Consider the following 21263-nt stretch of genomic DNA (forward strand, 5'->3'; position numbering starts at 1 on the left):
AAAGAACGTGTGGTACAATTCCTCTGGTTACAGAGATGGGGGGTCCTTAACTTTTTATTTCCTGAGCATGTCTTAATTTCCAAATCATACACAAAATTTAAATTAGCACGGGGCCAGGCAAAGATGCCACATGCCTTTATTTAGTTCCTGCACTCGGGAGGCAGAGAAGCCTGTGAGTGCAAGGCTAGCCTGGTCTACAGAGCTAGGTCTAGGAAGCCAGGGCTACACAGGAAAACCCTGTCTTGGAAAGAAAAGAAGCCAGAAGAATTGCTACTAGAGGAGCCAGGACCCATATTTGGCTTACAGAAGCTGGATGGTAGCCCATTCCAGGGCCTTCAGGCCCTGCCTATGTGTATGTGGTACACTAACAAGCAACATTCATGAATAAATCTAAAATCCAATACAAGGTAATTACAAAATACTGGGGGTTTTTTTGTGGTTAGCACTACTCCCAGAAATGGTTTTGTTGTTCCCAGGATCTAGTATGGCCTCTTGTATGCTAGAGAAGCATTCTGCCCCTAAGATAAACTTCTAGAGTTCCATTGAATGCAGTTAATTTCAGAATAAGAGGACATAAATCATGACTCCTTATGTGACCTTCAAAATGTATGTGGATATTAACATGCTTAGTGCTTTTGATAGGCCAAGGTCTAATTACCAAACTTAGAATATGAACTTCTTAGGAATCCACGTGGGTCATTTATACTCTGCCTCAGCCATAGCTAACAGTGTACTTGGAAATTAATCTTGTTAGCTGGCCTGGAACTTGTGTTTAGACCAGGTGGGACTTAAGGTCTGTTTATGTATTCTGAGTTCTAGTTTAAAGATGTGTGTGATTATGTCTAACTTCCTTTGGGTTTGTTTTTTTTTTTTTGTTTTTTTTTTTTTTCTTTTCTTTTTTTTTTTTTGGAGATGGGGAATCAAACCCAGGGCCTTGCGCTTGCTAGGCAAGCGCTCTACCACTGAGCTAAATCCCCAACTCCATAACTTCCTTTGTTTTACCAGTCAGACTTTGTTCTCTTTATTTTCCTGTTGGGCAAAAGCAGCTGATCTGAAACACTAGCCCACATTCTCAATGCAGTGTTCTTTGAGACAGTGGTTCACTATGTAGACCAAATAGAGGCCTCAGCCTCCTTGAGTGCTTGGATTATAGGTGTTAATACACACCTGGCTCAACCTGAATTCCTCCTTTCAAAGTTCATTCTTATATATTCTTATATATCTTATATTACCAATATAATCTCATAAAATTATTCCTTTAAGAATTATACTAAGCTGGAGAGATGGCTCAGTGGTTAAGAGCACTGACTGCTCTCCCAGAGGTCCTGAGTTCAATTCCCAGCAACCACATGGTGGCTCAACCATCTGTAATGAGATCTGATGCTCTCTTCTGGTGTGTCTGAAGATAGCTACAGTGTACTTCTATATAATAAATAAATAAATCTTAAAAAAAAATAAAGAATTATACTAGTCAAGTAACACAGGAGGCCCAAAGGTTTTAGTAGGTGTGCTTGCTTGGGGCCTTGATATTTTAAGTATCCCAAGTAATTCTGGGAACGGAATCCAAGCTTTAGAACCTTACCCTGGTCCATGATAGCATTGGGAAGTAGGGAAGCATTGATCCATGCTGGCTTCCTGATTTCTGTAGTCAGTAGTCATCACGTTAAGGAAACCCTCTAATTTGGGTTTTTCTTTGTGGTAAGCTTTTTCAGTTTGTCTCTGGCTTTTGTGTATGTACAGGTTTGGGCCAGAAGAGGAAAATTGGGTATTGTGATTATGCAAGGAGCTAGATTGATGAACCTGGAGCTAGATTGATGGCTAGCTAACCCCAGCAATCCTATCTGCCTGCCCAGTACTAGGTCTGGATTACAGATGCGTATGTTATGCCCAGCTTTTTTATGTGGGTGCTTGGGGTTTAAGTGCAGGTCCTGTGCTTACAAGGCAAGCATTCTCCAGCTCCGGTTGTGTTTTGGAACAGTTTTTTAAGAACTCTAGCCCAGGGGTTGGGGATTTAGCTCAGTGGTAGAGCGCTTGCCTAGGAAGCGCAAGGCCCTGGGTTCGGTCCCCAGCTCCGGAAAAAAGAACCAAAAAAAAAAAAAAAAAACTCTAGCCCAGATTTGTTCAAATTCAGCAGCTCTTCTGCCTCTGCCTCCAACATGCTGGCATTACAGGTATGATTTATGATTTACAACACCTGGCTAAATCTTGGCCTTTCTTTTTCTTCCTAACATATAATGGGCAATCACTCTGCCACTGAAGTGCAAACACAGATGCAGTTTTGTTTTTAAGACAAGTCTCATGTAACCCCCAAATGACCCCAAACCTCACTTGTAAACCTGCTCTGGACTTCTGATTTTACCACCTCCACCCTGAAGTGCTGAGATTACAGCCATGTGCAGCTAACTGAGCTTCCTCTTCTGTAGTCAGGATCAGGCCTTGGCCGGGTCTCAGCTCACTGAACTGTAACCCTAACCCTGCACAATTGAGTCTGGGTCTCATATCACTCAGGCTGGTCCTGAGTGCCTCACCCTCCTCCCTCTGCCTCCTAAGTGCTGGGATTGCATGCTTGCACCACTGTTCCTGGCTCTAGACTCTTATTTTCAAATTCTCTTGCAAAAATGCCGTTTGGCCTTCGACTTATCACCCTGCCTCATTCTCTGAGTGACTGAGATTACAGGAATGTGCTAGAGTGTTTGACTATCGCTAGGTTTTTATATTTTTCTCCTGCACTGTGGAGGTCAGAGGACAACTTCAGAGAGTTGATTCTCCTACCAACTGGGTTCTAGGGATTGAACTCTGATTGTGCAGCTTGGTAGGGATTTTACCACTGAGTCTCTATGCTTTAAGCTGTCATGTTCAGGTCAAACTTTGTGCATCAGTAGGTACTACTTTCTGAGAGGGAGGATGTGATCAGAAGAGACAAGTCCCAGCAGAATCCTATACAATGTGTTTATAAAAAGATAAAGAGAGGAGGGATATGTTCTACGGAGGTATGGTGAGGTATGGGGAAGGGGGTGCGTACCACTGGCCCATGTTGAGGCTTCCCTTCCCCTGAGGGACCAGCCACACAAATGTATAGTATAGAATAGAGTTTATTCAGGGCATGGGGAGGGGAGTTAAGAGGGTAGTAGGGGCAGAGAAAGGTAGAGAGAGAGTAGAGGAGTAGAGGTCAGCCATGAGCATGTGGAGAGTGGGGAAAGGAATGGGGAAAGAAGAGACAAAGGAGGAAGAGGGTAAGAGCAAGAGAGTGAGGAGGGGGCAACCAGCCCCTTTTATAGTGTCAGGCACACCTGGCTGTTGCCAGGTAACTGGGGTGGGCCTTTGAATGCTAACAGCAGAAATACCATTTCTCTTTTCAATATGGCACCTACTATAGCTTATTATGGTATGTTTTTAGGTTTTCTGTGTTTTGTTTTAGACAGTCTTTATCATGTAGTCCTGGGTGCACACTATGCAGACCTCTCATTTATAGGGTGTGAGATCCACATGCTGTGCCTCCAAGGGTGGAAGGGTTCCTCTCATTTTTTTATGAGACATAAAACAGTGATTGGGATGTGTTTAAAAGTAGTTTTAGGATTGGAGAGGTGGTTTAATAGTTAAGAGTACTTGATAATTTTGCAGAGGACCTAGATTCAGTTCGTTAGCATTCCTTCTAGGCTCTGCCTCACAATTACCTGGCAATAGCCAGGTATTCCTGGTTTACTATAAAAGGGTCTGTTCGCCCTCTGCTCTCTCTTACTCTCCTCTGCCCACCCCCCATCCCTTTCTCCCTCTCTCCCCTCCACATTTTCCTGGCCACCTTCCTCCCTCCCGCTTCCTCTCTCTCTCTCTGTCTCTACTCTCTTCCCAACTCCCTTTCTCATGTCCTAAATAAACCCTATTCTATACTAAAGCCATCGTATGGCTGGTGCCTCAAGGGGAAGGGGTGCCTCAGCATGGGCCCGCAGAGACACCTTCCTCCCTTCCTCTCACTATACTGCGCGTGCCTCTATCAAACATATCCTTGGCTTTTTTTTTTTTTTTCTTTTTTTCGGAGCTGGGGACTGAACCCAGGGCCTTGCGCTTGCTAGGCAAGCGCTCTACCACTGAGCTAAATCCCCAACCCCCCCTTTTTTTTTTAATAAAACACAACACAGATCCTCTGTGAATCATCCATATTTTAGCTCATAACCATTCTTAACTCAGTTTAAGGGGATCTGATATTTTGGCCACCTCAAACACAGTACACACATTCACATATGCAGTGGACAAACATACATGCAGGCAAAACACTCATACACATAAAAGTCCAAAATGGTTTAACCTAGGCCTGGTGGCACAGACCTATAATCCCAGACACTTGGGAGGTTGAAGCAGGAAGGTCACAAAGAGAACTGAGGACGTAGCCCAGTAGTAGTGTATGCTTAGTATGTGGAAGGCTCCAGGTTCAACTTAAATTAATAATATAAAATAAAGATGACTTCGGGAGCTGGGGAGATGGTCCACCAGTAACGAATATCAGCTGCTCTTACTGAGGACATGCGTTCAGTTCCCAGCACATGGATGCTCATAGACAGCTCTAGTTACAGGGGAGCCAAACCTTTCTGACCTCCACAGGAACCAGCCGTGCGCATGGTACACACATATGCATGTAGGCAAAACGCTCATACATAAAATAAGATATGTTTTAAAAAGGCAGGCACAGTAGTGGCTCAGGCCTCTAATCCCAGACTGCAAATTATATATAAAGAAATACAGGAAATACAATCAAACAGGTGAAGGACATAGAACTGTTCTAGAACTAAAAATGGAAATAGAAGCAATCAAGAAAACACAGACTGAATCCTGGAGATTCAGGGAAACTTAGAGAAGAGAACAGGAACTACAGACACAAGTATCACCATAGAACACAAGAGAGAATCTCAACTGTAGAAGATATGATGGAAAAAATTGATACATCGGTCAAAAATAATGCTAAATCTAAAAGTTTCTGACATAAAACAGCCAGGAAATTTGGGACACTATGAGAAGACCAAACCTCAGTGTAAAGAGTACTTGTCCCTCTCACATAAGATCCTTCACAAGTCTGCCTTAGTCTTTTCATCTATGTCTGCTTCTACGAAATGTTCCTGTATGTGTCTGCCTTAACAAAACACCATCTAACACAACCCACTTTCCAAAGAAACCTTGTTTCCACTCCAAGCCATTCTTAGAGGGGTTTCACATGAATTGGAAGATAATACTTTGAAAAATTCTTTTTTCAAGACATGGTCTTATTATGGGTTGGCCTGGAACTCACTAGGTAGACCAGTCTAGCCTTGAATCTACTTCCCTATATTATACTGCAGAGGAAAAAAAAATAAGGTGTATTCTTAATGATAGGATGTTGTATTTGGTAGAAAGCCTCTGTCTTTTTCTTTTTGGGCCAGGGGTGGGATGGGGAGGTGAGGGTCTCTCTTAGTCTTGGCTGTCCTAGAATTTGCTATGTGGACCATGCTCTCCTTGAACTCACAGAGATCCAAGTGCCTCTGCCTCCTGAATGCTGGGATCAAAGGAGTGCATCCGCATGCCTGCTTTAGTTTTTACTACACATATACCCCTTGAGGTTGCTTGTCAGCTTTTTAACAAAGGGGAAGAGATCTAAGAGAGCAGCATTACAGATCGAGCATGGAACACGAGACCTGCCATCTGGTTTGCTAGGGTGAGACACGGTTGCTTGGTGGGTGTTCAAGGTCAACCCGGGCTACCAGTGAAGACCTCGTGTTGATAAAAACAAATCCAAGACACAGTTTCTTCCACACTACCTATTGGTCCCTATTGAGTGTGGAGAATGACAACCGAAGGGCATAAATACTAGACAATGCTCATCCCCATGGCCAACTTGGTCAAAGTTACATATTCTGTAAATGCAAATTTATGTCTATGACAACATCCATGAAGAGAAAATACTTGTTGAAGATGCATAAAAACATCTAGGTATTGGTTCAACTGTGGATGCACATTGCCATGTTTCCCCTGCTTCACCTTTGCTCAGTCTGCAATGATGTTTTCTGCCTCAGCTGCTTCGTGGACTGTTTACAGCGGGGTTACATTGCTCTTGAGCCTGGAGCGTGGAACTCTGTCAGCCATGTAACATGCGTGGCCACTGCAGTCAGAGCAGCTGTAATTACCAGCACAACCCTTTCACAAGACTGAGCCTACGAACATTAGGACACATGAGGTCCCGCCACTCTCCAAAAACATTTACCTGGCTAGCAACTGAGGGAGCCTCTATTCTATGATGGCATAACCATTTGCCCACGTTACCTCTCAGACCTGTATGTACCTGGAGGTAACTCCAACCAAATACATTGCTTCACCAAACTAGACTTAGGTAGAAGCGTTTCTTTGGCCTGTTGTTGATGCTGTTTCTGTGGAAAAGACATTTGTTTACCTCTCCCCCAGGAAAAAGTTAATTTAATACCTTCAAGCCAAGATGGTTATTGCAGTACTAGATAGCAATCTCTAGTGACAGAGAAATGGAACCAACTCCTTTTGATATCTCCATTAAATAGTCATTTACTATTTTTTAAATTGGATGTATATCTGTGCGTGCATGTTTTATGGTGCATTTATGGAGGTCAGAGGACAATTTGCTTATGTGGGTTCTCTCCTACCATTGAGTTTCAGAGATCAAACTCAGGTCAGGCTTTGTAGCAAGCACCTTCTCCCACTAAACCTTTTTGCCAGCACCTCATTTATTAATTTGTGTTTGTTTCTGTGCACCAGTTGCACAAAGGTGTCCAAGGAGAACAGAGAGCATCAGATCCCCCGGAACAGGAGTTTCAGGCAAATTTGAGCTAGCTGATGTGGGTGCCAGGAACCAAACCCACACCCGCTGGAAGCGTAGTGAGTAAGAAAAATCCTTATCAGGGGTTGGGGAGACGGCTCAGTGTAAAGAGTACTTGTTGCTCTCAGGTTTGGTTACCAGTACTGACATGGTGGGTCACAGACATCCATAACTCCAGTTCTAGGGGATCCAACACTTATTCTGGCTTCTGAGAGCACCAGGCTATCATGTGGTGTAAAACATACATGTGTAGACAAACCATCCGTGCACATAAAATAAAAATAAATCTGAAAAAAAAAGTTTTAGAATGAGATGAAAGAAAATGGTTGGTGGTACACACCTTTAACCTCAGCACTCAGGGTGCAAGGCCAACTGAACCTCTGTGAGTTCCAGGCATCTTGGTAGTATTTAGACCAGATGTCCTTTAATATATTTTTAAGCTGTATAGGACTCATACACTTCTTCCAAGTTATCATTGATTTAAGCTAGTAGAAATCTATACTTAGCTATAGATATGGATTTCCTGGTTGTGGGTTTAAAAGACAATGGCCCTCATAGGCTAATATATTTAATACTTGGTCCACAGTTGACAAAACTGTTTGGGAAGGGTTAGGAGGTCTTGTTGGAGGAGGACTGTCATCTGGGGAAGGGCTTCGAGGTTTCAAAGCCCATGCCATTCCAAATTATTTCTCTGCCTTGTGGTTGTGAGCTCTCAGGCTAAACATGGTGGCTCCAACCTTTAATACTTGGCAGGCAGAGCAGACAGGAGTTTGAGGCAAGCCTCAGGTACAGAGTGAGTTCCAGGACAGCCAAGGCTACACAGGGGAACCCTGTCTTGAAAAACAATGTCTTGAAAAACAAGAAGGAAGAGAGAGAGAGAGAGAGAGAGAGAGAGAGAGAGAGAGAGAGAGAGGAGAAAGTGAGAAGGAAGGAAGGAAGGAAATATTGATGCAACATGCTGTCCTACTTGTTGACCTTTGACCGCCTATGCAGATCTGTCTGTAAGACCTGGGACTTGAAGACCTTAAAGAATGTATCAGACTATGGTCAACTACAGACAACTTATTTCAGTTTCAGTGTGCTTTTATACATGATTGTAACAGAGAAAGCAATGATCCAAGGAAGGTTGTTAGAGTAGAAAAACATGTAAATAAACTCCAGTAAGCACATACTAAAGATTAGCAGAGCAGCCCATTCCCAGAACTATCTCAGGACAGATCAAAAATTTAAATACAATTGCCTGGCACATTCTATACATTATATCTGGTAAAGCACGAAACCAAAGCAAAAGGCCAGATCCAGGGCACACTGAGGACAGTATTCAACATAGCCTTTCACCAGATTGGGCTCAATAGTTATGTTCCAACATCCAGCAAGAAGAAACATGTCTTATAAATTGAATGCAAATATCTGTTACAGAAGGCATGAAATCGTGTTCAAGAACAATCCAGGGAACAAAATACACTTCAGGTATAAGGTCCTCTGCCTTTCTTTCTGGAGCCTCAATCACAGTTCCCTAAGGCACTGTTCACCATGCACCACTCTCTTGGCTGCATTCCCACTATACTCTCTGCCAGGATGGTCAGGGGCTCTGGGATGGTTTGAATGAAAATGGCCTTAATAGGCTCAGAGGCTAACAGTGGCACTATTTGAAAAGATTAGGAGGCGTGGTCTTCTTGGAGGAAGTGTGTCACTGGAGGAGGGTAGCTGGGGGGTGGGGAACATTGAGTTTTCAGAAGTCCAAGCTGGGCAGTGACTTGTTCTCCTCCTCCTGCCTGGGGATCTGGATGCCTGTTCTCAGCTATCACGTCTGCCCGTGTGCTGCCATGCTCCCCACCATGAGGATAATGGACTCAACCTCTAAAACTGTAAGCCAGCCCCAAGTGAATGTGTTATAAGAGTTGCCATGGTCGTGGTGTCGCCTCACAGCAGTAGAACACAGACTGAAACAAACGCTAACCCACTGACATAGTGAGAATTTTGGTTTCTTTAAAAACCCCGTTGGGGCTGGAGAGATGGCTCAGTGGTTAAGAGCGCTGACTGCTCTTCCTGAGGTCCTGAGTTCAAATCCCAGCAACCACATGGTGGCTTACAACCATCTGTAATGATATCAGATGCCCTCTTCTGGTGTGTCTGAATACAGCTGCAGTGTACTTATATATAATACATAAATAAATCTTTAAAAACCCCGTTAAGGGGTTGGGGATTTAGCTCAGTGGTAGAGCGCTTGCCTAGGAAGCGCAAGGCCCTGGGTTCGATCCCCAGCTCCGAAAAAAAGAACAAAAAAAAACAAAACAAAACAAAAAAAAAACCCCGTTAAGTGAATATGTTCTTGTTTGATCCCAGGTGTGGGACATGGGGCTGCTTCAGACTGTCCACAGCAGCTATGACTTGTCTCGTGCTTTGGCAGGGGCGTGATCCTGCCCATCGAAGATAGTTTACATTTCTAGGGCCTCCTGAGCAGGTAAAATGCCAGAGCTCTGAGAGAGGCTGCAGCTGTCCCCCTGCTGCTGTCCCCCTGCTGCTGTCCCAGCTGCTGCTGTAGCTGGGCTGTTGTTTCTGGTTGCTGGTTGGAGATACCCTGGCAACGAAGATTGGACTCAACCATCTATCTTTCTCTCCTACCTAGTGTTGGGGGATTGGAAGGGATTGGGGTGGAGAACCCAATAAAGTGGACAAAAAGTATGCCTACACTTTGAAATTATAAGCCCTAAATAAACTGTTTTCTATAAATTGCCTGGTCATGGTGTCTTATCATAGAAAAGTAACTAAGACATTGCTTATATTGGAACAAATGGATGCCAAACAACCTAAGAATTTGCCTGTGGGACTGGAGAGATAAGATGGTTATTAAAAGCACAAACAGCTCTTGGAGGGGACCAGAGTTAAGTTCCCTGCACATCAGTTGGATTGCAACTATAATTCTCGTTCTAGTGGGGATCCAGTGGCTCTGGCCTGGAAGACTACCTTCACTCACATGCGTGTGTAAACACACACACACACACACACACACACCATACATACATACATATATAAATGTATATATCTTAAAATCAAAATAAAAGAAAAGGTCTGCTTTAATACATTAGCACCCTACCCTGTAGCATAGCATTCTCTACACGTTGGCCTTTCCATTCATTTAAGTCTTGCGTGCTTCAGCACTCACATGGCTTAGACAGGAAGATCACTGAAAATTTGAGGCCAGATTGGGCTGTACGTGTCCATGATTTGCTGAAGAATGATACCTCGGAGTCAAATAGTATGTAAATGCAAAGAGTATTTATTTACTCTGCAGAAATCCAGCGTGCTGGGCTCTCCCATTACCAAGATAGAGAACGGCTGAAGTGAGTTCTCAAGCTAGATTTAAAGCCCATTGGGGGAATTCCTGGAAGGGGTAGGTGACCTCTGTCTTAATCTTGGCTGTATCTCTAAGGATATTTCAGAACCATTGCTGGGGGCAGGGTGGTGGTGGTGGTGGAAACAACTGTTACTGGGGAAGTCTGGAAACTACTGCTGACACATTGTTGTCTTTGCCTCAGGTCAGGTTTCAGAGGGGCAGCTTCTGCTGTCAGGGCAGTTTCTGACTAGCTGCCTGAAGCCCGCGTGTGTGTGTGTGTGTGTGTGTGTGTGTGTGTGTGTGTGTGTGTGTGTGCGCGCGCGCGCGCGCGCGTTTGTTTGGTTTGGTTTTTGTTTGTTTTGTTGTTGTTTTTCTAGTGACTGACTTGCCTGGACTTGCCCAATTCTCAGCTATAGTCTCCTGAACTGCTAATTTGAATCTTGTCATGGAATCAACTCAGCTTTCTCAGGGATACATAATGGGTTCAAGGACAGCCACAGTTGCATAGCTGTTGGGAAACCCTGCTACTTAAACCATCTATCATGTCTAGTTGGATTCCAGGAGCTCAGCAAACTGGAGGACTCCCTTTCCCAGCAGGGTTTCCTCTTCTCTACCCTGTCTGGGGAGTCTGACCCCCAACGCTCTACCTAGGAAAAGTCAGGTAATCCCTGGTGAAATTACAAGTTCAACTTCCAGGAACACCTCTTCATGCAAACGAGGCATCCCCAGAACCTTAAACCTCAGCCCATGAAGCTTTACCCTAAGAAGAACCCCTTCCCATTTTTCAAAATTTATATTGTCCTTGTTCACCCTGAATAAAGAGCACGGTGTGTTTCGTTGTGTTTTTTTTTTTTGTTGTTGTTGTTGTTCAGAAACGTCTAAGAAAGCTGTTTTCTAAAAGAGCTGTAACATAGAATTGCTGTAAAACTGAACTCTTCCAGACCTCCTATCCCCAACATTCACTGCTGACCCACAGACTCTGGACTTCCATTCATCCTTTCCCACCCTGTGTGCACGGATCCCAGACTCCCCAACGGAAGATGCAGACCTCGGCTCTGCTTTATTCTTCCCCATTGGTTGCAGCAGGGCCTAGACATTCCAAGGGAAGAAGCTTAAAACAGCCACACAGAATAAGACTCCACTTTAAACAATGCTGCCCCTCCACAGACGAACAAGCACAAACCAAACCAAGACTAAAAAGTCTTGAAAGTAAAGTCTATATTGTACAAATCTTCACATTTCTCAGTTCAGCTCCATGCATAAGTCCTTAACATGTCTGCTAATGAACTCATAGTCAGTTTATGTAATTACACCCGAGATCACTTTTGGTATTTCTAGCATGTATTCAAAATGTGTTAAGTGATACATGACTATACAGATTTTAAAATTCCCCAAAGAACAAGCCAAATGTGGTATATGACTGAAATGCAAGTTTGTATACAAGTCTCAGGCTAAGGGTCAGTAGGAACTAGCTAGAGATCAAGGCTAGCCTAGACTACCCAGCAATACCCTGTCTTCGTGCTTTTTTTTTTTTTTTTCTTTTTTTCGGAGCTGGGGACTGAACCCAGGGCTTTGCGGTTGCTAGGCAAGCGCTCTACCACTGAGCTAAATCCCCAACACCATACCCTGTCTTAAAACACAATTCTCCAAGTGAATTTTATACTGAATATTTGCAGAATTGTTTATTTTATATATATTTATTTATAAGCATTTTTTTTGTTGATAATAGATTCTTTTCTTACATAATATAACCTGATTATAGTTTTCTCTCCCTCTACTCCTAGTTCTACCCCATTTTTCCTCTTTTCCAGATCCATTACCTTTCTTTCTCTTATTAAAAAAGAATTAGCTTCCAAGTGTAAAAGTAAATTTTATTTTCCAGATGTAATTGTTGTCTTGGAGGCTTATTGCTGAATAAACTCACCCTTTTTAGTTTTTTTCTGAACTTCAGTCTGGCTTCTCTCTGGGCTGAGAGTCTGAGACTGAATTGCTCTGCTTGACCTCTCTCTGGCAATCTGTTCTAATCATCTGGCTCCTTCTCTTTCTTTGGTTCATTCTGTCTTCACCTGCAACATGTCTCTGTAAAGCTGTCCAGATAAAACTACCTCCTCTCCCCTCACCCCACACTCCCTCTGTGATGCTTTCTTAAGTTAGTTCTCCTCTTCATTCTTGTGAAGGTTGGTGTCTCAGTCAGGGTTTCTGTTCCTGCACAAACACCATGACCAAGAAGCAAGTTGGGGAGGAAAGGGTTTATTCAGCTCACACTTCCACATTGCTGTTTCATCACCAAAGAGAGTCAGGACTGGAACTCAAGCAGGTCAGGAAGCAGGAGCTGATGCAGAGGCCACGGAGGGGTGTTTCTTAGTGGCTTGCTTCCCCTGGATTGCTCAGCTTGCTTTCTTATAGAACCTAAGACCACCAGCCCAGGGACAGCACCACCCACAATGGGCTGGGTCCTCCCACCTTGACCACTTGTTGAGAAAATGCCTTACAGCTGGGTCTCATGAAGGCATTTCCACAGTTGAGGCTCCTTTTCTGTGATAACTCCAGCTTGTGTCAAGTTGACACACAAAACTAGCCAGTACAGTTGGGTATATCCTAGCTCTGACTCATTCTGTCAAATCTTTCTCTGATTCATCACTTTCTCTGCACCTCAACTGGGCGAAGTTACTTTCAAATATGGCTGCCTCCTTCTACAAACTAACCTTACTTTCATTGTTAGGCATTAAAGATGTGCACTAAGGACACGGCTATATCCTAGCTGGATCACACAGACCTAGAAGGTCTTTGGATGTAAACCATTGCCAAAGCAGCCATATTGCTGGATTAAAATTTCCCTCTCTCAAAGAAAACAACCAAACATGACAAAATAAAAACTAATATGTAGCAAAAACTATCATATTTAAGATGAATGTGGTAACCAACAGGAGGAAGAGTCCTAAGAGCAGACACAAGTCTCAGAGACCACTTGTTCTCACAGTCAGGAGTTCATAAAAATACTAAGCTAATGCTGTAATATGTATGCAGAGGACCTGGTGCAGAGCCAAGTGGCCTGTGATTGATGCTTCAGTCTCTGTGAGCTCATCTGCAACTTGCTTAGTTGATTCAGGGGGCCTTGTTCTCTTTCTGGCTCCCTCTCTTTTTTTTTTTTTAATTTTTTTAAATTTATTTATTATATATAAGTACACTGTAGTTGTCTTCAGACACACCAGAAGAGGGCATCAGATCTCATTACAGATGGTTGTGAGCCACCATGTGGTTGCTGGGATTTGAACTCAGGACCTCTGGAAGAGCAGTCACTGCTCTTAACCGCTGAGCCATCTCTCCAGCCCTCCCTCTCTTTTTCTAAAGATTTATTTATTTATTTTATGTATGAGTACACGGTCATTGTCTTCAGACACACCAGAAGAGGGCACCAGATCCCATTACAGATGGTTGTGAGCCACCATGTGGTTGCTGGGAATCGAACTCAGGACCGCTGACAGTGCTCTTAACCGCTGAGCCATCTCTCCAGCCCCTCTCTGGCTCTTAAATTCTTCCTGACTCTTCTTCATTCTTCTCCTTTTTTTCTCACCTCTAAGGGGAGGACATCCCATTTCGATTCTCTCTCTGCATGATGTTTGGCTATGGGTCTCTATATCTGTTCCCATCTGCTGCAGGAGGAAGTTTTTTTGAGGATGACTGGATGAAGCACTGGTCTAAGAGTGCAGCAGACTATCACTAGGTGTCACCTTATTGATACTTTTTTCATTATTTAGGCCGGTAGTATTTGGTTTTCCCCTAAGTCTTTGGTTCTTGGCTACCCAGGCAGTGTCAGATATGGATTCCTTCTTGTGAACGCTCCATATAGGCACCAGCTTGACTTCTCTATGTTCAGTGAGTAGTCTGGGCGCTGTCCTCAGCAGTGGGGTCCTTGTTGTCAGTTTACAAAGAGGAACTGTTTGTCTTAGTAGAAGTCTGTGTCGTTTGGGGATTTCCATGGGACCCCCGTTTGCCAACAATTCAATTGAATGTAACCTCAGTCTCATCATTGGAAGCCTTGCCTGGCTACAAGAGATGGTCTGTTGAGACTCCATATTCCCCTTTATTAGGAGTACTCATTAGGATCACCTTCACAGATTCTAGGAAGTTTATATTGCACTAGGTTTCCACACCACCCCTCAAAGACCCTCCAATTCCATCCATCTCTCCCCAAACTCTCTCCCTCTACCCATCTCACCACCAATGATCCCCCTTCTCATCATTATCTACCCCCAGTCTGCCATAAAATCTACTCTTTCCTCTTTTAAGGGAGATCCACATGTTCCCCCTTAGATCCTTCCTCTTTACCTAACTAACTTCTCTGGGTCTATGAATTATAACTTGGCTGTCATTTTATTAACTGCTAATTTAAGTGAATATATACCATACTTGTCTTTCTGGTTTGGAGTTATCACAGTCAGGTTAATTGTTTTCTCTAGTTTCATCCACTTGCCTGCAAATTTCATAACGTCATTTTTTTTTAAACAGCTAAGTAATACTCCACTGTGTTAATGTGCCACATTTTCTGTATTCATTCTTCTGTTGAGGGACATCCAGGTTGTTTCCAGTTTCTGGCTGTTAGAAATGAACCACAATGAACATGGTTGAGCAAGTGTCCTTTGAGTATATCCCCAAAAGTGGTATAGCTAGCTCTTGAGATAGATCAATTCACAACTTTTGAGAAACTGTATTGTTTGCACTCCCACCAGCAATTCTCTTTGCTCCACATCCTCTCCAGCATGAGCTGTCCCTTGTTTTTGACATTAGCCATTCTGACAGGTTGTGACATGGAGTCTTGGTCATTTTGAATACACATTTTCATGATGGCTCTTAACCACTGAGCCATTTCTCCAGCCCTGAACTTGTTACTGATACCTTTCTGAAACTCTCCTTTTAGGTAACATTTTATCTGTGAGGTAATTCTTTCTTACATAGAAAACTTTTTGTTTAAAAAAAGCTATTATTAAAAGAAAAAACTATTAAAAGGCTGATAGCAATAAAGGTGGCAAAGCCATTTTCCGCTTCACCTGGAGTATGCATTGTCTGTGTAAGTGGCTTCTTTCCTTCCCTTTATTTTCCCTCTGGTTCAAAAGAATTAATGAGCTCAGTGCCTCAAGGCTGGCTAGCAAGAAATTCCTGGCTGACTCAACCAGAGAAAAGAGCATTAAAAATAAATCCCTTTTGTAGTTCTCCAGCACTTATTCAAGCATAGAGAGTTACGGAGAAAAGAAGCCAGTGGTTTTCAGCCACAGAATGGTCAAGAGAGTGTTAAGTTTCCAGAAGCCATCGGCATCCAACCCCCAGTACAGTTAGAAAGAATTACAAGGGCAGAAATCATCGGTCTTTTGGCTTTCATCCAACTCTGTGTTCCACCTCAGCTCCTCAAAAGGCTGCCGGGCTGGCCCCCAGCAGTGATTGACTATGGGGGATTGAAATGAGACTAAATGTACTTTGCATTATGCTATGGCTATGTATGTCCCCCATAAGCTCATGTATTTGAACAAGCTTATGGGGACCAGGGAGTAGAATATGGTGATTTGAATATGCTTGGCCCATAGGAAGTGGCACTATTAGAAGGTGTGGCCTTGTTGGAATAGGTGTGGCCTTGTTGGAGAACGTTTGTCACTGAATAGGTGGACTTTGAGATCTCCTTGTGCTCAAGCTCTGCCCAGTGAGGAAGAGACCTTCCTTCGAGCTGGAAGACAGTCTCATTCTGGTTGCCTTTAGGTCAAGATGCAGAACTCTTGGCTCTTCCAGCCCCATGCCTGCCTGCATATTACCATGCTTCCCATCATAACGGACTGAACCTCTGAAACTATAAGCCAACTCCAGTTAAATATTTTCCTTCATAAGAATTCTCTTCGGGTTGGAGAGATGGCTCAGCGATTAAGAGCATTGACTGCTCTTCCAGAGTTCAGATCCCAGCAACCACATGGTAGCTCACAACCATCTTTAATGGTTAAATAAATAAATAAATACTTAAATACTTAAATAAATAAATAAATCTTTAAAAAAAAAAGAGTTCCCCTTGGGCATGGTGTCTCTTCACCACAATGAAACCCAAACTAAGACAGTGTGTGAGGATCATTATATGATTTAGGCTGTAAAACTGTTTCTTTTACAAACTTGGGTGCCCTTATTTTTAGGGGCATAGATGTTAAGTATAGAAATGTCATCTTGGTGGTTCTTTCCTTTGATGAGTATGTAGTATCCTTCCCTATTTCTTTTGAAATAGTTTTGAAGTCTATTTTCTCAGATATTAAAATGGCTACAACAGGGCTAGAGAGATGGCTCAGTGGTTAAGACCACTGACTGCTCTTCCAGAAGTTCTGAGTTCAAATCCCAGTAACTACATGGTGGCTCACAATCATCTATAATGAGATCTTCTGGTGTGTCTGAAGACAGCTACAGTGTGCTTATATATAATAAAAAATAAATCTTAAAAAATGGCTATAACAGCTTGCTTCTTAGGTCCATTTGCTTGGAAAATCTTTTTCCAACTCTTTACCATGAGATAATGTCTATCATTGATGTTAAGGTGTGTTTCTTGGATGCAACAGAAGGATTGATCCTATTTCCCCATCCATTCTGTTAGTCTGTGTCTTTTTATTGATGAATTGACCAATGAGTGTTGGTTCCTGTTATTTCTTTGTTGTAGTAGTAGTTGGCGGTGGTAGTGGTGGTGATGCTGTGTGTGTGTGTATGTGTGTATGTGTACTTTGATTTTGGAGGTCTGAATTTTTTATTTCTTGTGAGTCCATGAGTTTAGTTAACCTCCTTGGGTTGGCATTTTCTTTATATACCCTGTATAGGGTCATTTTGTAAGTAGATATTGTTTAAATTTAACTTTATAATGACATATCTTATTTTCTCTACTCATGGTATTTCAGAATTTTGTTGGGTTTAGAAGTCAGTGCTGGCATCTGTGGTCTCAGAGTCTGCAGCACATCTGTCCAAGTCCTTCAGGCCTTTTGAGTATCCACTAAGAATTAATTCTAATAAGTCTGCCTCAGTATGTTACTTGGCCTTTTCGCTTTGCAGCTGTTATCATTCTTCCTTTGTTTTGAATGTTTGGTATTTTGATTATTATGTGGTAAGTGGACTTTATTTTCTGGTCCAGTCAACCTAATATTCTGTATGCTTCTTGTAACTTGATAGGCATCTCGTTCTTTAGATTAGAAAATTTTTCTTCTATGATTTTATTGAAAATATTTTCTGGGCCTTTGAGTTGGAATTCTTCTCTTTCCTCCATTCCAATTATTCTTATGTTTGGTCTTTTTATAGAGTCTCACATTTCCTGGATGCTTTGTGTCAGGAATTTTTCAGATTTAACATTTGTTGACCCATCTTTTAATTTCTTTCATTGTATCTTTAACACATGAGATTTTTCCCTTCCATCTTTTATATTCTGTTGGTGAAGCTTGCCTCTGCAGTACCTGTTTTCTCTCTGGGCTTTTGGAGAGTGTGGTGGCTGTTTTGCCTGTTTTCTGCGCTGTTTAGTTAGTGTATTTACAGGGAATGCCTGCTGATGTTGGAGGCTGGGATACTGGGATGAGTTTGGTCTTTGTGATTTCTAGGGGATGGGCTCAGAGAGGAAAGGAAAACCACAGGGCTGGAGAGATGGCTCAGGGGGTAAGAGCACTAATTGCTCCTCCAGAGGTCCTGAGTTCAATCCCTAGCAACCACATGATGGCTCACAACCATCTGTAACAGGATCCCATGCACTCTTCTGGTATGTGTCTGAAGACAGCTGCAGTGTACTCATATAAATAAAAATAAATAACTCTCGAGTTTCCCATAAAAACAAAAAATAAAGAGAAAGGAAAACCACAGCAATTCCTATTACAGAGTACTCGATGAGACTTGGAGGATTGGATCTCAGGAGTAGTAGGAGAGGTGTGGGTCTGCCTTCAGTCTACTTGTTGCCCTGGGAGGAGCATCCCTTGGGTAAGCAGAAGGTGCCTGCTCTAGTTGGGGTCTGGGACAAAGCAATAAGTGAAAAGTGGAAGGTTAGAAGGGAAAGATCTGTGGGATCCACAGGAGATGGAATTGGGGGGCAGGGAAGGCTGTGATGGAGATTGGATCTGCAGGAACACAGAATGTCTGCAGGCAGCCTCCCTGGCTTTCTGGCAGGCTTGACCTGTCCTACCCATGTCTATTCTGCCAATAGGGTTTAATTACTCTGTGAGACAAGGAAAGGAACTGCTGAACACAGTCTTCATTGCAAATGAAGAAATCTTACTAATCAGCAGGCTTGAGAATCAGGATTTTTTTTTCTTTATTAACTTGAGTATTTCTTATTTACATTTTGATTGTTATTCCCTTTCCCAGTTTCCGGGCCAACATCCCCCAACCCCTCCCCCTCCCCTTCTATGTGGTGTTCCCCTCCCCATCCTCCCCCCATTACCACCCTCCCCCAAACAATCACGTTCACTGGGGGTTCAGTCTTAGCAGGACCAAGGGCTTCCCCTTGCACTGGTGCTCTTACTAGGCTATTCATTGCTACCTACGAGGTCAGAGTCCAGGGTCAGTCCATGTATAGTCTTTAGGCAGTGGCTTAGTCCCTGGAAGCTCTGGTTGGTTGGCATTGTTGTTCATATGGGGTCTCGAGCCCCTTCAAGCTCTTCCAGTTCTTTCTCTGATTCCTTCAATGGGTGTCCCGTTCTCAGTTCAGTGGTTTGCTGCTGGCATTCGCCTCTGTATTTGCTGTATTCTGGCTGTGTCTCTCAGGAGAGATCTACATCCGGCTCCTGTTGGCCTGCACTTCTTTGCTTCATCCATCTTGTCTAATTGGGTGGCTGTATATGTATGGGCCACATGTGGGGCAGGCTCTGAATGGGTGTTCCTTCAGTCTCTGTTTTAATCTTTGCCTCTCTCTTCCCTGCCAAGGGTATTCTTGTTCCTTTTTTTTTTTTTTTGTGGTTCTTTTTTTTCGGAGCTGGGGACCGAACCCAGGGCCTTGCGCTTCCTAGGTAAGCGCTCTACCACTGAGCTAAATCCCCAGCCCCTCTTGTTCCTCTTTTAAAAAAGGAGTGAAGCATTCACATTTTGGTCATCCTTCTTGACTTTCATGTGTTCTGTGCATCTAGGGCAATTCAAGCATTTGGGCTAATAGCTACTTATCAATGAGTGCATACCATGTGTGCTTTTCTGTGATTGGGTTACCTCACTCAGGATGATATTTTCCAGTTCCAACCATTTGCCTATGAATTTCATAAAGTAATTGTTTTTGATAGCTGAGTAATATTCCATTGTGTACATGTACCACGTTTTCTGTATCCATTCCTCTGTTGAAGGGCATCTGGGTTCTTTCCAGCTTCTGGCTATTATAAATAAGGCTGCTATGAACATAGTAGAGGATGTGTCTTTGTTATATGTTGGGGCATCTTTTGGGTATATGCCCAAGAGAGGTATAGCTGGATCCTCAGGCAGTTCAATGTCCAATTTTCTGAGGAACCTCCAGACTAATTTCCAGAATGGTTGTACCAGTCTGCAATCCCACCAACAATGGAGGAGTGTTCCTCTTTCTCCATATCCTTGCCAGCATTTGCTGTCACCTGAGTTTTTTATCTTAGCCATTCTCACTGGTGTGAGGTGAAATCTCAGGGTTGTTTTGATTTGCATTTCCCTTATGACTAAAGATGTTGAACATTTCTTTAGGTGTTTCTCAGCATTCAACATTCCTCAGCTGTGAATTCTTTGTTTAGCTCTGAACCCCATTTTTTTTGGTTCTTTTTTTCGGAGCTGGGGACCGAACCCAGGGCCTTGCGCTTCCTAGGCAAGCGCTCTACCACTGAGCTAAATCCCCAACCCCTGAACCCCATTTTTTAATAGGGTTATTTGTCTCCCTGCGGTCTAACTTCTTGAGTTCTTTGTATATTTTGGATATAAGCTCTCTATCTGTTGTAGGATTGGTAAAGACCTTTTCCCAATCTGTTGGTTGCCGTTTTGTCCTAACCAATCCATGAGCATGGGAGATCTTTCCATCTTCTGAGATCTTCTTCAGTTTCTTTCTTCAGAGGCTTGAAGTTCTTATCATGCAGATCTTTCACTTGCTTGGTTAAAGTCAAACAGAGGTATTTCATATTATTTGGGATACTATGAAGAGTGTCGTTTCCCTAATTTCTTTCTCGGCTTGTTTCTCCTTTGACTTCCCTCATTTGATTGTACTTCAGAATATGGAAGCCAACTAAACCCTTCCCTCCCCTTTTTGTTCATTGGGTTTCATCACAGCAGTAATGACCCTAAGACAGTGTGTCTGGGCATGGGGATGTCTGTTTGTATGTGTGTGAGCATGTTTGTGCATGTTCTCATAAAGGCCAGAAGAGGACATTAGGTCCTCTGCAGCTGCAGTTACAGGCACTTGTGAGCCACCCTGTGGGTGCTGGGAACTGGAACTGGGTCTTCTGTAAGAGCAGTACATACTTTTAATTACTGAGCTGTCTCTCTGGCCTGAAGAAAGAGACAGTGATTAAGAAGATTCTTGCTCTTTCTCTCCTCTCTTTCCCTCTTTTCCTCCTCCTCCCCCAGTCCTATCTCTTTCTTTTATTGCTGAGGATGGACCCCAAGGCTTTTTGCTTTCTGGGCCAGCACTGACTGTACCATTAAGCTGAAGCTTCACTCGACTTCATTCTTTTTATAATTTTCTCCCATCCTTCCCTCAACTTACTCTGCTACAAAGCTCTTCAGTTTGGAGATCAGTATCTGCAAACGGGGCAGAATGGAAATGTGAAGGTTGTGAAGTAGAAACTCTTCAGCCAGCTCTAAAGAGCAAGGTTCTTCCTGTGAGAAAGGCCAGGGTTGACATCACCATACAAATTTATTGGACTTTTCAAAGGAAATGAGTTGAATTTATTGTCTTGAGACCGTCTCATGCAGCCCAGGGTGGCCTTGCATTCTTGATCCTTCTGCCTATGCCTCCCAAATAGCTCAGGCTATTTGGGACTTAACATTTACTACATACATTTCTTTTTTCTTTCTCTGTCTTTAAATGGGCTAGAATCATTTAGCAAGCCTGGGATTAAGAGTACATTAATGGTCTTCATCTACAAATGATTGCTATCTACACTCAGGGAAAGTACACACAATCTGAAAATT

This window comes from Rattus norvegicus, chromosome 9, assembly GCF_036323735.1.
Source record: "Rattus norvegicus strain BN/NHsdMcwi chromosome 9, GRCr8, whole genome shotgun sequence".
In the NCBI taxonomy this organism is placed as follows: Eukaryota; Metazoa; Chordata; class Mammalia; order Rodentia; family Muridae; genus Rattus; species Rattus norvegicus.